This window comes from Rana temporaria, chromosome 1 (genome assembly GCF_905171775.1).
Source record: "Rana temporaria chromosome 1, aRanTem1.1, whole genome shotgun sequence".
NCBI classification, from domain to species: Eukaryota; Metazoa; Chordata; class Amphibia; order Anura; family Ranidae; genus Rana; species Rana temporaria.
Window position 1 is genome coordinate 163,036,590 of NC_053489.1, and position 13,011 is coordinate 163,049,600.

Consider the following 13,011-nt stretch of genomic DNA (forward strand, 5'->3'; position numbering starts at 1 on the left):
GTTGAGATGTTATATTGGTTTCACTGGTAAAAATAAATAATTGAAATGGGTATATATTTTTTTTTTGTTACGTTGCCTAATAATTATGCACAGTAATAGTCACCTGCACACACAGATATCCCCCTAAAATAGCTAAAACTAAAAACAAACTAAAAACTACTTCCAAAAATATTCAGCTTTGATATTAATGAGTTTTTTGGGTTCATTGAGAACATGGTTGTTGTTCAATAATAAAATTAATCCTCAAAAATACAACTTGCCTAATAATTCTGCACTCCCTGTATATATATATATATATATATATTCCCATAACACAAAAAAAAAAAAAAAAAAAAACAGACTGACAATGGGGGAGTTGCTATGAATTAAGTACGCTGTAGCATTTCCAAAAAAAGTGTGGCATTTCCAAGAACTGTGTTAATTTAGACAAGGCATCATTCACACTCGCACCGTCAAGCCTGCACTAGAAGGACATTTTTAAAACGCACATAAATGCATGTAAAGATTTTTTACTTCATTTACACTGTGCGTTTAGGTGTGGTCAGTTTAGCTGCATTAGAGGACACAGAATTCTGTGTGTCCACTATCTGAGTAAAATGCTGAATGTGGCTAAATGTGTGTAAAAATGCGTGTGCATGCAAGCGTTACCAAATGCAGCTAAACCTAAAATAAAGCAGGAACATTTAAATGCAGCAAAAAGCGATATGGAAGGCATATAGCAATTAGGACCAGTCTGCAAATTCTACTGGCAAATATCAGATTATTAAAGAAAATAGCGATTCCATACCATGCTAAACACACAAATATAATAAACGTGAAATCATTTATATACATTGTTGAAAGTCAAATAACCAAACAAATTGTTCCCACAAAGTGCTAGTGAAGTCTGTTGATCAAACAGATTTCATTGTGATATCTTCAAATGTGCAATAGCGGAAGTGACGTGGCATGTATCACGGGATCCTATGCGTTTTGTCAGCAGCGTCTGGAGTCATCGGGGATCATGTGATGATCCCTGATGTCAGATGCCGCTAACAAAATGCGTAGGATCCGTGATACATGCCACATCACTTCCGCCATTGGTTGGAACGCAGGTGGAATGCGGACGGCGTCCCTGCTATTTTCCATGAGTGCGATCTAATCTTCTGTCTCACAAGGTTGATAAAATGGTCCTCAAAAAGGGTCAAGTCCACCCAAAAGGGCCAATTTCCAATGTCTAATGAGCCATGCCATTGTTGGAGCAGGTACCGATCTAGACTTGGGAACACCACATGCAGGTCTCACCGCTCAAAATTTTTGGGACTGTTCGCTCTCCAACATCTAACAAAACTCACATAGAGCAATGTTTAATCAACTCTAGGGTGCCATATGGATTCCCCTGGGGTGCCATATTTCAGGCATAATTCAGGGCAGGTGCCATACAGGACCAACCCCAGCATTCAGGAGAGAACAGAAGCCCATCTCCCTCAGACCTGTTCCACTTCTCGCCCTCTGCCTTGCGGTTTCAGCCAAAAAGTAGGGCTGTGAAGCAGAGAAGGGAATCTTAGATTTGGGGCTCTAATGTTGGAATTTTGACACCGAGATCCACTGATTTGGAGGCGTAGGGGGAGGGGAAGTGGTTACCAATAAGCTAGGAGGACTTTTGGTGCAAAGGGGGATTTCTGATGTGACGTTATTGTCATAAAGTCAGTTGTGCGAATCGTTGAATCGTCCAAGGCTTAGGTTTCCCACTGACAAATAACATTTACTTTTTTCTTATATTTGGGGGCTGGGGTGCCTTAGCTTCTGCATACTTGGGTGCCATGACTGAAAAAGGTTGAGAAACATTGACGTAGAGACTCCTGTTCTGAGAAACTTGAGGTAAAGCCTACTTATTTTCCTCCCCTGGAAGAAAATGTTACAAGACGACTGAGCGGAATTAGGTCAGTATAAGCTTTATCCATAGGATACCGGATTGTTCACATGTTTATGTTGGTGAATCGTGGCTGTGTTAATCATCATGTTTTTAAATTTCTTTTTGTAAACTACATTTTATAAAAATAGCACAATTTGTTTTAGAACATGATTAAATTATAAGTACTTGGAAACGCCTACTCAGAATATTCATTAAAAACCAAAACAATCAATTAAATATTGTTGAATAGGGTAAGGCCTGGTTCACAACTATGCAATTTGCTTTTGACCTCTTTCTGCAGTGCTTTTGGCGATGTTTTTTTAATGTGTTCAACATTTTTTATAGGGTTTTCTTTGCCCAATTTGTTGTTGGGCAGAATAAAAAAAAGAAATAAAAAGAAATAAAAAAAAGGAGGACACACAAAACAAAACAAAAATAAAAACCTCAAAAATGTGTCAAAAACGCACTACTGTACATGCTTTTCTGCAGCAACTCTATTGAAGTCTATTGAACCAAAAACGCACAGTTTTGCATTTAAAAAAGTCCCAGACACTTTCCAAAAACCCAGCAGTTGAAAAAATAAAAATAAGCACACGTGAACATGCCCCACAGGAAACCATGTTAAATGGACTGTAGCGCAGTTCTCCAAAAATATTAAAAAAATAAAATAAAGGGAGCAAAAAAAACGCATAGGTGTGAACCATGCCCAAGAGGTGAGGGACAGCAGCATAAAAAGTAGGTTCCTGGAGCCGGGAACCTCATCTTGGCATTGGAGGTGAGAAGCGGGGGACCAGTGCACTAGATGGAAAGGTGAGGAGCGTGGGACTGCAGTACTGGATATGGAGGTGTGGGGCATGGGGTGGCAATGCCTAATAAGGGGGTGATAAGCATGACCCTGTAGCATCTGGTAGAGGGGGGCGATAAGCGCAGGGCAGCAGTATGCAAGAGGGGCATGAGGAGTGTGGTTGTCCGCTTCTGAAAGGGGGCCAAGGAGGGTGGGACAGAGCTTGTGTGGATGTAGTTGCAGAGGGAGGGCACTGGAAGCAGAGAGGACGTTTGGACAGCGTAAGGTGATGAAGTAGTGGCTCCAAAGGGAGGGCACTGAGGCTGGAGGAAGAATTTGGGGCAAGAGGCAGTAACTAGAGTGACTTAAAGGGAAGTAGCCATGACAGCCGTATAAATTCTAAAGGCATCACCTCTGTTCAGCACAAGGGGATTTACTAAAACTAGAGAGTGCACAGTGTCCCAGGTCAATCAAGCACAGGATTCCATACAGCAAAATGGAAGGAGGATATTCTCTTCATATTAAAAAGGATAAAATATACAAAACATTGGCATTTTGTAACAGCGCAACATATAGTAGATAGGCTTGGTTAACGTGAATACCAAGGTCTTTGTGTTGAATGTCAAAGCTCAAGGTATGGATTTTATTGCAACATTGGCAACGTTTGGGTCAATGTACATATATCTATGGGATCTGTGCAGAAGCTGGAAATCACAGGCACTAAAGTGATTGCCGCTGTCTTTTGGGTACCCGGCCGAGTGGCTGCCCTGACACATAGTAACCACACTGGGTCGTTCGTTTGGCACAGACACCATTCACAGAACGCCTTACATTTTACTCAACGAATGCAGGGTTTTCTGATTGGATGACGATGTCCAATCACAGAACATCTTGCATTCATTGAGGAAAAATACAAGGCATTCTGTGAATGGCATTCCTATTTGAATGACCTCCTGTGGGTACTAAGCAGCAGGACACAGGACCCGAAAGACAACATCACTATAGTAGAGGCAACCAATACAGCCGTTCTCTACTTTCATAGGGATCCCACAGGTATGGCATATGCCTACTTACAATGGTCCAAGCTGGACCAATAAAACTATGCAATAAAATTCATATCTTGAGTTCAGCTTTCTTTTTTGTGCATACTGTATATGGGAAAGTTACTGGCTTTATTTGACTATTAAATCATAGATATACTCTACATTGATTACGTGTTTATTTTAAAAACCAAGTGAGCTCATACGATTGGCCTTTAAACACAGAATGAAAGGAAATGGTGACATGAATTGCATGTGGTCTCTCTTATACAGCAGTCAGCGAAGTCACATTCATGTGTACAGCAGGTGAATTATCGGCAAAAAACATGCAACTTGGACACAGTTATTCATTTTATTTTTAGCTTTTATCTGGGGACTTTAAAGTAAGACACAAGCGTTCTGCTCCTAGCTATACAGCTTTGTGGAAAAACGAACATGGTGCTAACGCTAATCCAAGCACACATTAGGACTGTACATTTTGTACGGAGCATGCAATTTAATCATATGACTATAAATGTAGAAGAGGTTACCGAACATTGCTCAATGACAGCCGTGTCACCTAAGGTTGGATTACATCGTGGTACACCGGCTGATTAGAAGGGCAGACGTCTGCTTTGTGTTAAAGCCTAGGCAGACTAATGTGCTGTTCAGTTCTGTTTTTGTTCTGAGCCATCATCAAATAGTCTTTATTGTAAAAATGGTAATTTGATTTAAATAGCACACTTCTCCCCAGAGATTGCTTGTGCGCTGCTGGGAAGAACAATACACAGTACAGCTGGGATGAGAAAAGCACAGGGTAAAGATGTGTTCGAATTCTTCGGTGAACAATGAAAACCTATTCTGCTGAACATCTGGCTGCCATCCTCCGACATTCCACCCAAGCAGGTAACAGGTGATGCATTAAACAAGGAATCACAAAAGGATCTTAATAAGAGATTAATTATTGCAAAAGGATTTTTTTAATGCATTTACAAAATTAAGCTTAACATTTTTTTTTTTAAGAATAAGTAATCCATTTACGTATCCATTAAAACAATATATATATATATATATATATATATATATATATATATATATATATATATATATATATATATATATACACACACACACACACACACACACACACACACACACACATATATATATATATATATATATATATATTACACATACCCGTATTTATTCGAGTATAACGCGCACACGTGTATAACGCGCAACCCTAATTTTCGATTAAAAATCGGTATAAAATCATTGTAATTGCCAAAAATCATTTATTGACAATGTATTGACCCCTGTATATCCAGCCATGTCCCCTGTATGTCCAGCCATGTCCCCTGTATGTCCAGCCATGTCCCCTGTATGTCCAGCCATGTCCCCTGTATGTCCAGCCATGTCCCCTGTATGTCCAGCCATGTCCCCTGTATGTCCAGCCATGTCCCCTGTATGTCCAGCCATGTCCCCTGTATGTCCAGCCATGTCCCCTGTATATGCAGCCACCTACTGTTAATCACCGCGGGGCGGGAACGTTACAGACAGCGTTCGTTTGAACAGCTGTTTTCCCTGCCACGCATAGACACTCCCCCTTGCTCGCGATTGGACAGATCCGTCCTAGGGGGAGTGTCTACGCGCGGCGGGGAAAACAGCTATTCAAACGAAAGCTGTCTGTAATGTTCCCCGCGCCGCGGTGATTAACGTTGTAGCGGCGTTGGTGGCGGCGGGGGGGGGGGGGGGGGGGCAAGGTGATACAAAAGGCTAGGTTTAAAGTGGAACGCCACTGCCACCCCACCCCAGTCCTCGTGTATAACGCGCACCCAAACTTTGATTTTTTTTTTGGGTATAAAATTTTGCGCGTTATACTCGAATAAATACGGTATATAAAAATTTGAAAATGTATTTAAACTCAAACCATTGCCTCATGCATGTGGGCTGTATGTATTTTTCTGGGATTTTTTTTATTCTTATTATTTACACTGAAAAGTGTCCACAAAGCAGGCCACAGATTATATAAATTTTCAAAGAAAAATTGCTCGATTCCCCCATTAACACTGAATCTGGATCCCTTTTGTGCACCTATTGTGTTCTCCGGGTGGGGGGAACTGAGTGCAGGGCAATGCCTCTGCCAAGATGCCACTGATTACTTGCATGCTAAAAAAAAAAAAATCAGACATGTCGGTTGTACCGATGGATCGACTTGGGTACAACCAGCATGCCCATAGTTGAATCACCAGCCAATATTCAATCCATCTATGGCTGGCTTAAGGCATCAATGCCTGGAGAAAAATCTGATTTGTCTAAAGAATTTTTAGAATTAGTGTTGTGGTGAAGTCTGAATGAGTAATTTATGTGGCAGTGGCACATGCACAGAATGGCATTGGACGTCTGCATGACTAAGGAACCATTCACACCAGGAACTGCATGTGAATCGCAAAACACGTTGTATGTTCCTGTGCAACTCACATGCAGTTCTGTGCAGTACGATTTCTTCCCATTCATTTTGAATGCATGAATTTCATACTATTGGAAACGCACAGCAGCTTGATTACATGGTACATTTGTACTTCGAAAAAAGTGAATATCAGCCGTATCGATAATCGGTCGATCCTTAATTCTAAGAGCAGCTGGAGCCATTTTAAAATTTTTTTTTTTTTTTTTTTTTTTTTAACCATATGAAAGATAGTCTGTGGGGAAATCCATCGGTCAAAAATCCACGCATGCTCAGAATCAAGTCGACGCATGCTCGGAAGCATTGAACTTAATTTTTCTCTGCACGTTGTGTTTTACGTCACCGCGTTGGACACGATCAGATTTTTAATCGATGGTGTGTAGGCAAGACTGATGAAAGTCTGTTTGGTCTGACTTTGCACACTGTCATTCAATTTTTAATAACACACATGGCTATTTCTATTGTCCAAATACCTCCTTTGGCATTTGACCCACAATAGAACTTTTCTCCCTTGATAGAAAACTAGGAGTATCTAAATTTCTACCCTCCTATCAGCAGCATTCCGAGTGTACCTCTCCTTGTTCTAATGAGGAAAGTTGCAAGGTCTGCAGCCCAATAAATATGATTAACACATTTGTGGTGTAATACTCCAAATACATTTTTTGTTGCAGAGGATGCCTAAAATCTGGCTTTAGACTCTCAGGAAAAATGCCTCATCAAATTGGATTTTACAGAGAATTACAACATTGCAGATCAAAAAGGAAAGTCATTTTTTATTAACATTAAAGTGGTTGTAAACCCTTTACAACCACTTTTACCTACAGGTAAGCCTGGATTAAAGGGGTTGTAAAGGTTTGTTTTTTATTTTCTAAATAGGTTCCTTTAAGCTAGTACATTGTTGGTTCACTTACCTTTTCTTTCAACTTCCCTTCTAAATGTTTTTTTTCTTTGTCTGAATTTCTCACTTCCTGTTCCCCCTTAGTAAGCTTGCCCCCATCACCCAAGCCATTCTGGCTGGGGGTTAGTCAGCGTGCTCCTCCCCTCCCTTGGGACTACATCCCTGCGGGGAGACGCTGTAAACAACGGAGCAGGCGCACTTTAGAAACGGCGATCGTGCCGTTCCTAATGGAGGCAGTGCCATGACTGGTCGGCTCCCACGCGCGGGACTGACATGGCGGCTCCGGCAGACCACAGCGATGAAGCCGCGATACCCGGAAGAAACCCCCCAGGAGAGATGACGGCCACCCAAGCAGTGTACAAGGACAGCTGCAGGGGCTTCAATCTGAGGTGAGCATTACATAATGAGCTAGTATGCCTTGGTCTTGCAGGTGTGTTTTTGTTTTTGAGAAGTGGGTTTACAACCACTTTAACTTACAATAAGGCTGATATAGCAATTGTGCATGGATCTTATTTATTTTCTTTCGCTATATGTTTTTTCCCTGCAAAAGTGGAGTTACCCTTTAAGCTTGTAAATACATGTTCGCAGTACTTAAAGTATATGTAAAGCCAAAACCCTTGTTTTTATTTTAAATAGAGTGGGGAAAGGTTGAAATCCCCATCATGTTAATTTTTGCTGCCTGTGTTCTCTTGGAGATTTCCCTTCACTTCATGTACTGGATATCCAACAGGAAATGGAGAGGAAAGTCTGTATTTTTCCTCACTTCCTGCTCTGGTGACAACTTCAAAATGGAGTTTTTTTTTTTTACAATAGTCACCTGGACAAAGAGGGGTTAATCTTTAAAATAAAAAAAAATCTCACAAGGGGTCCAACCCTTTCCTACTCTATCTCAAGTAAACAAAATGCCTTTACATATACTTTAACCACTTGAGATCCCGCCTATTGTAGAAAGACAGCCACAAGTGGCTCTCAATTGCCGGTAGGACGTCTTTAGATGTCCTCGGCTCTTCCCGGCAACTGGGGGGCGTGCGCGCCCCCGACGCATCACCGATGCGCGTGCCTGGTGGCCGCGATGTCCTCCAGGTACCCGCGTTCGACGGTTAAACAGACAAGGACGTGGATCTGTGTGTGTAAACACACAGATCGACGTCCTGTCAGGGAAAGAGGAGACTGATGCTGTGTCCCTTGTACATAGGGACACAGCATCGGTCACCTCCCCCAGTCAGTCACCTCCCCCCACAGTTAGAAACACCATGCAGGGTACATAATTAACCCCTTCCCCGCCAGTAACATTTATACAGTAATCAGTGCATATTTATAGCACTAATCGCTGTAGAAATGTGAATGGTCCCAAAAATGTGTCAAAAGTGTCCGCCATAAGGTCGCAGTCCCAATAAAAATCACAGATCGCCACCATTACTAGTAAAAAAAAAAAAATTTATAAAAAAAAAAAACAATTCTGTCCCCTATTTTGTAGGTGCTATAACTTATGCGCAAACCAGTCGCTTATTGCGATTTTTTTTTTTAACCAAAAATATGTAGGATAATACGTATCGGCCTAAACGGAGGAAAAATATGTTTTTTTTTTAAATATTTTTGGGGGATATTTATTATAGCAAAAAGTAAAAAAAATATTTTTTTCTTTCAAAATTGTCGCTCTTTTTTTGTTTATAGCGCAAAAAATAAAAACCGCAGAGGTGATCAAATACCAACAAAAAGAAAGCTCTATTTGTGGGGAAAAAAGGACGTCAATTTTATTTGGGAGCCACGTCGCACGACCACGCAATTGTCAGTAAAAGCGACGCAGCGTCGGAAGCTGAAATTTCGCCTGGGCAGGAGGGGGGATATGTGCCCAGTAAGCAAGTGGTTAACAGTAGCAGAAAAGCGTGACACACACTACAAACAGGAGCTGTAAATCCACGCTTCTAAAGTCTGGTTAAAGCCAATCAGAGGAAGTTGTGTGATCCATGTGGGATAGAACGCAGGATGATAAAAGTCCCTTTGTGCCGTCCAAAAATAAAACAAAGAGTGTACTGATGCAGCAAGGCCATTCGTCGGTACTATAAATGGGATGTTATTCTTGGTCCTGCTGAGGCCGGGGATATCCGACACAACTGTTTACATACTGCCTGGCTGGACGGGCTGAAATTGCACATTTCTCAACATTGCTGCTGGTGTCATCAGTCACGTCTGACCAGCGGAGATCAAATATGGCCTTGAAGGTAATGTAGACGTTCTCTGAAAGTGGACCAGATATGAATAGATGAGCCGTTTTGTGGACAGCACTGACATTCAGTAGCACAGAGTGCCTCAAACCTCCCAAACAACAACTCTGAAATCTAAGCACAGTACTGCGCATGCACCAGCTGGCAATAAGTGCCAACCAAACCGTGAGTTACTAATTCAAACACTGCAAGGGGGCCTCAATTTGTCTTAAAAAAGGTAATGTATATTGCTTTCTGCACATCATCTTTATTTTTTTTTTGTTTATTTTTTAAAGACAGAAAAAATATTTGCGGTCATAAAAAACGTTAAAGCAGATCTTCAAGCCAAAATAAAATAAAAATAATCTGACACTGGTAAAAGCAGCAGTAAAAATGCCCTGCAAGAATGAGGCCTTAGTGACTGGGTTGATATGCGCTTTAAAACTGAACCCGTTTACACAAACATTCTATAAAAATAGGGGACACGTTTGTTTTTAGTTCAATCTTTGTGTCCTTTGTGCATTACCTCCAGATCTGTGCTTTTTCTTTGCTCAGGATGACTGGTCTCGTCTCTGCCCCCTCCTGTATTTTTCTGGGGTGGAGCCTGCTGGACCCCTCCCATAACACTGCTCAGCACAGTGATAAGGTCACAGATACTTTTACAAGGTAATAACTAGTTCACTTTAAAAAAAAAAAAAAAAAAAAAAAAAAAAACACAAACAAACACACACACACACACACACACACACACACACACACACACACATATATATATATTTTTTTTTTTAAATAATAATAAATTGCAGAAAAAAATAAATGTACATATACATACTATATATCACAGGAGCCTACAGAGCATTGCAGGGTCATAGGTGCAGTGTAAGGCTCCTGCACACACTAGCCCGGATTCACAAAGCACTTGCGCCAACGTATCTCGAGATACGCCGCGTAAGTGCAAATATGCGCCGTCGTATCTGTGTGCCGGGCCCATAAAACTAAGATACGCCTAAAAACAGGCTTCATTCCACCGACGCAACTTGCCGGCGTAGGGTGGGCGCATATTTATGCTGGACGCATTTGGTGCTCCCATTGATTTTCTATTCAAATATGCAAATGAGGGAGATACGCCGATTCATGATCGTACATGCGCCCGACGCAGGCTACGACTGGTGTGCGCAAGTTGTACGTCCGACGTAAAGTTAAGCCCCATAAAGGAGGTGTAACTCAGCAGCAGACATGGAAAGGTCTGCACCAGGGAACTCAAGCCCACGTATTTTACGTTGGACGTGAATATGACTAGGCGTAGGTTACGTTCACGCCATAGTCAGTGATCCGGCGTATCTTAGGCAGTTGTTCCGACGCGATTGTGAGCATGTGCACTGAGATACGTCCACGGGACGGCACATGCGCCATTGGTTATACGTATCTGTCTGGCGCTCGGCCCATCATTTGCATGGGGTCACGCCTCATTTGCATGGCTCACGCCCACTTCCACCAACGCCGGCTTGCGCCTAGGAAACCCAGCGCAGTTTTGGGAGGAAGTGCTTTGTGAATTCCATGCTTGCCTCTCTGCGCTGCGTCGGCGTAGCGTAAAGTAGATACGATACGGCGGCATAAATATGCGCCGCGGTCTGTGAATCCGGGCCACTGTCTGCAGCTCTGTGCCAGTATCTCTGTATGGCCTTTCAGTTACAGAGCTGTAGGATGTGTGATGCGCTTTGAACCACATCCAAGTCACATGACATGTAAAAGAACATTGTTTTGTATTGTACCTGGTCACATATGTCCGGTGTAGCCTGAGTGCGGATTCAGTGCGAATTGAAAGAGTCCTGTCAGTGTTCGGACTGAGTAGTGCAGTTCGGCTCAGGTGCAAATTCAGACCCATTGACTTCTATGGGTATGCGTCTGAATGTCATTGAGTTTTGCACAGGATAAAATCCTGATGTAAACCTGACCTGATCCTCTGAACAACTAATTTGTAAATTTTCTGTGAAAACTGAGCTTTAATTCGCACCGCACACGTATGAACCCAGCCTTAAGGGACTGGGAGTGTACTGATCAGCATCCTTGTAGTCCATTAAAACTACAAATCCATCTGCTGCGGTAGAAGATGGGACTTGTAGTTTATCGTTTCCTTGTTATTTCATGATCCCTGTGAATGAAAAATATGGCTGTGTGGGCGGAGCCTCGCAAAAGTTGCGTTGTTTTCAAATGGGACAATGGGTGCAGAAAGAAGAATCTCCCCCCGCTGTCACAGGGAAGGGGGCTCCGATGACAGGTGAATAGGAGCATGGTACGCCCTAAATACAGGTGTAGCATATCACTTGCTTCTAGGTGAACTTGGCCTTTAAATTAAAGCTTTTGTGTATGGATGTCAAATTCGCACGCCGTAAACTATGGCTTTTTACAAAGTTTGTATTTCAGTGAAAGCAGTTGCTTTATAGCCAGCCTTTTGAAAGGCTTCATATTACAAAAATGTTATAAAAAGCATCATACTGTATAATCCTCATAGAAAAATAAACAGATTTGAATAAGAACTTTTTATCTGGTGATCTAAAATTCCTGAAGAGGTTTATTAGGAACAAGTCTGCATCTGGAACAAATATATAGAGAGGGTGCAGGCTTTGCTGGAATAAGGCATTTCAGTATCTGCTCTGCACATGACACGCTGTCCTGCCAGATAAAAGGAGGGGAACAGAAAAACAAACTTCCAGTAACAGCACAAAGTTCTACAAAACAGGGAGTGTCAGACATTAAAACCTTGTTTCTATATTTAACAAAGGGGGATTAGATTTTACTCTGGAACTTATCCATTTGACCAGTGGTCTCCAAACTGCGGCCCTGGGGTCAATCGTGGCCCTTTGCTTGCCTCTATCCTGGCCTTGGGGTGCTATACCTCCCACTGACATCCTCTTCAAGAGCGGGTGGGCGGCTTTCAGATAAAAGTGGTCTTTGTGGCGAATTCGCAGAGAGATCACTTATTGGTGGCGGGAGACTGCCCCCCTCCTCCCGCCACGCTCCAGTGCCCCCCTCCTCCCGCCACGCTCCAGTGCCCTCTGCCGCTTACCAGAGACTTCTCTGTGTGTGATATGGAGCCGATTGAGGTGCCACAGAGGTGATCAAATACCACCAAAAGAAAGCTCTATTTGTGGGGGGGGGGGGAAAAGGGACGTCAAATTTTGTTTGGGAGCAACGATGCACGACCGCACATATGTCAGTTAAAGCGAGTGCCGAATCGCAAAAAGTGCTCTGGTAATGAGGGGGATAAATTCTTCCGGGGCTGAAGTGGTTAAAAGGAGTTGTACAGGTTTGTTCTAAATAGGTTCCTAAGAGTCGGTTCACACTGGGGCGACACGACTTCCAGCGCAACTTTCAGGCTAGGTTCACACCTATGCGAATTGAGTGCGGTTTAAACCGCATCTAATTCGCAGGACATTTCAAAATACATTGTTTTCAATGAGGCTGGTTCACATATGTGCGATGCATTCGCACTGCGTATTGCCTCCAAACCGCATGCGGTTTTTATGTCTTGCGGTGCGGCTCAGGTGCGAATTCAGTCCCATTATCTTCTATGGGTACGCATCTAATTCGCACATGTGTTCAGTTCTCTGCAGGAGTTTCTCTCATTCAGCTCAATACAATTCTCCCCCACTCTCCTCTCACCCGGAAGTTCTCCCAGGTCTCCAAATTCGCACCTGATCTGCAGCTAAACCGCAGTTGATCTGCAGAACACCCTCTAGAGAAA

The 13,011-nt window shown here is 42.5% G+C and overlaps 2 protein-coding genes across 3 annotated transcripts in view; one reads left to right on the forward strand and one right to left on the reverse strand.

Moving 5' to 3' along the window:
- Nucleotides 1-13,011, reverse strand: part of OSBP2 (oxysterol binding protein 2) — a 350,477-nt gene that overhangs the window by 310,286 nt on the left and 27,180 nt on the right. The window lies entirely within an intron of this gene.
- DUSP18 (dual specificity phosphatase 18) overlaps nucleotides 4,365-13,011 on the forward strand; it is a 47,484-nt gene continuing 38,837 nt past the window's right edge. The window contains exon 1 of one of the 2 annotated variants that reach the window (XM_040345293.1): nucleotides 4,365-4,603. The gene's annotated coding sequence lies outside the window, so the exon portion shown is untranslated. Of the gene's footprint in view, nucleotides 4,604-9,164; nucleotides 9,285-13,011 lie in introns of those variants that run through there. The other variant, XM_040345283.1, reaches the window with a different exon arrangement.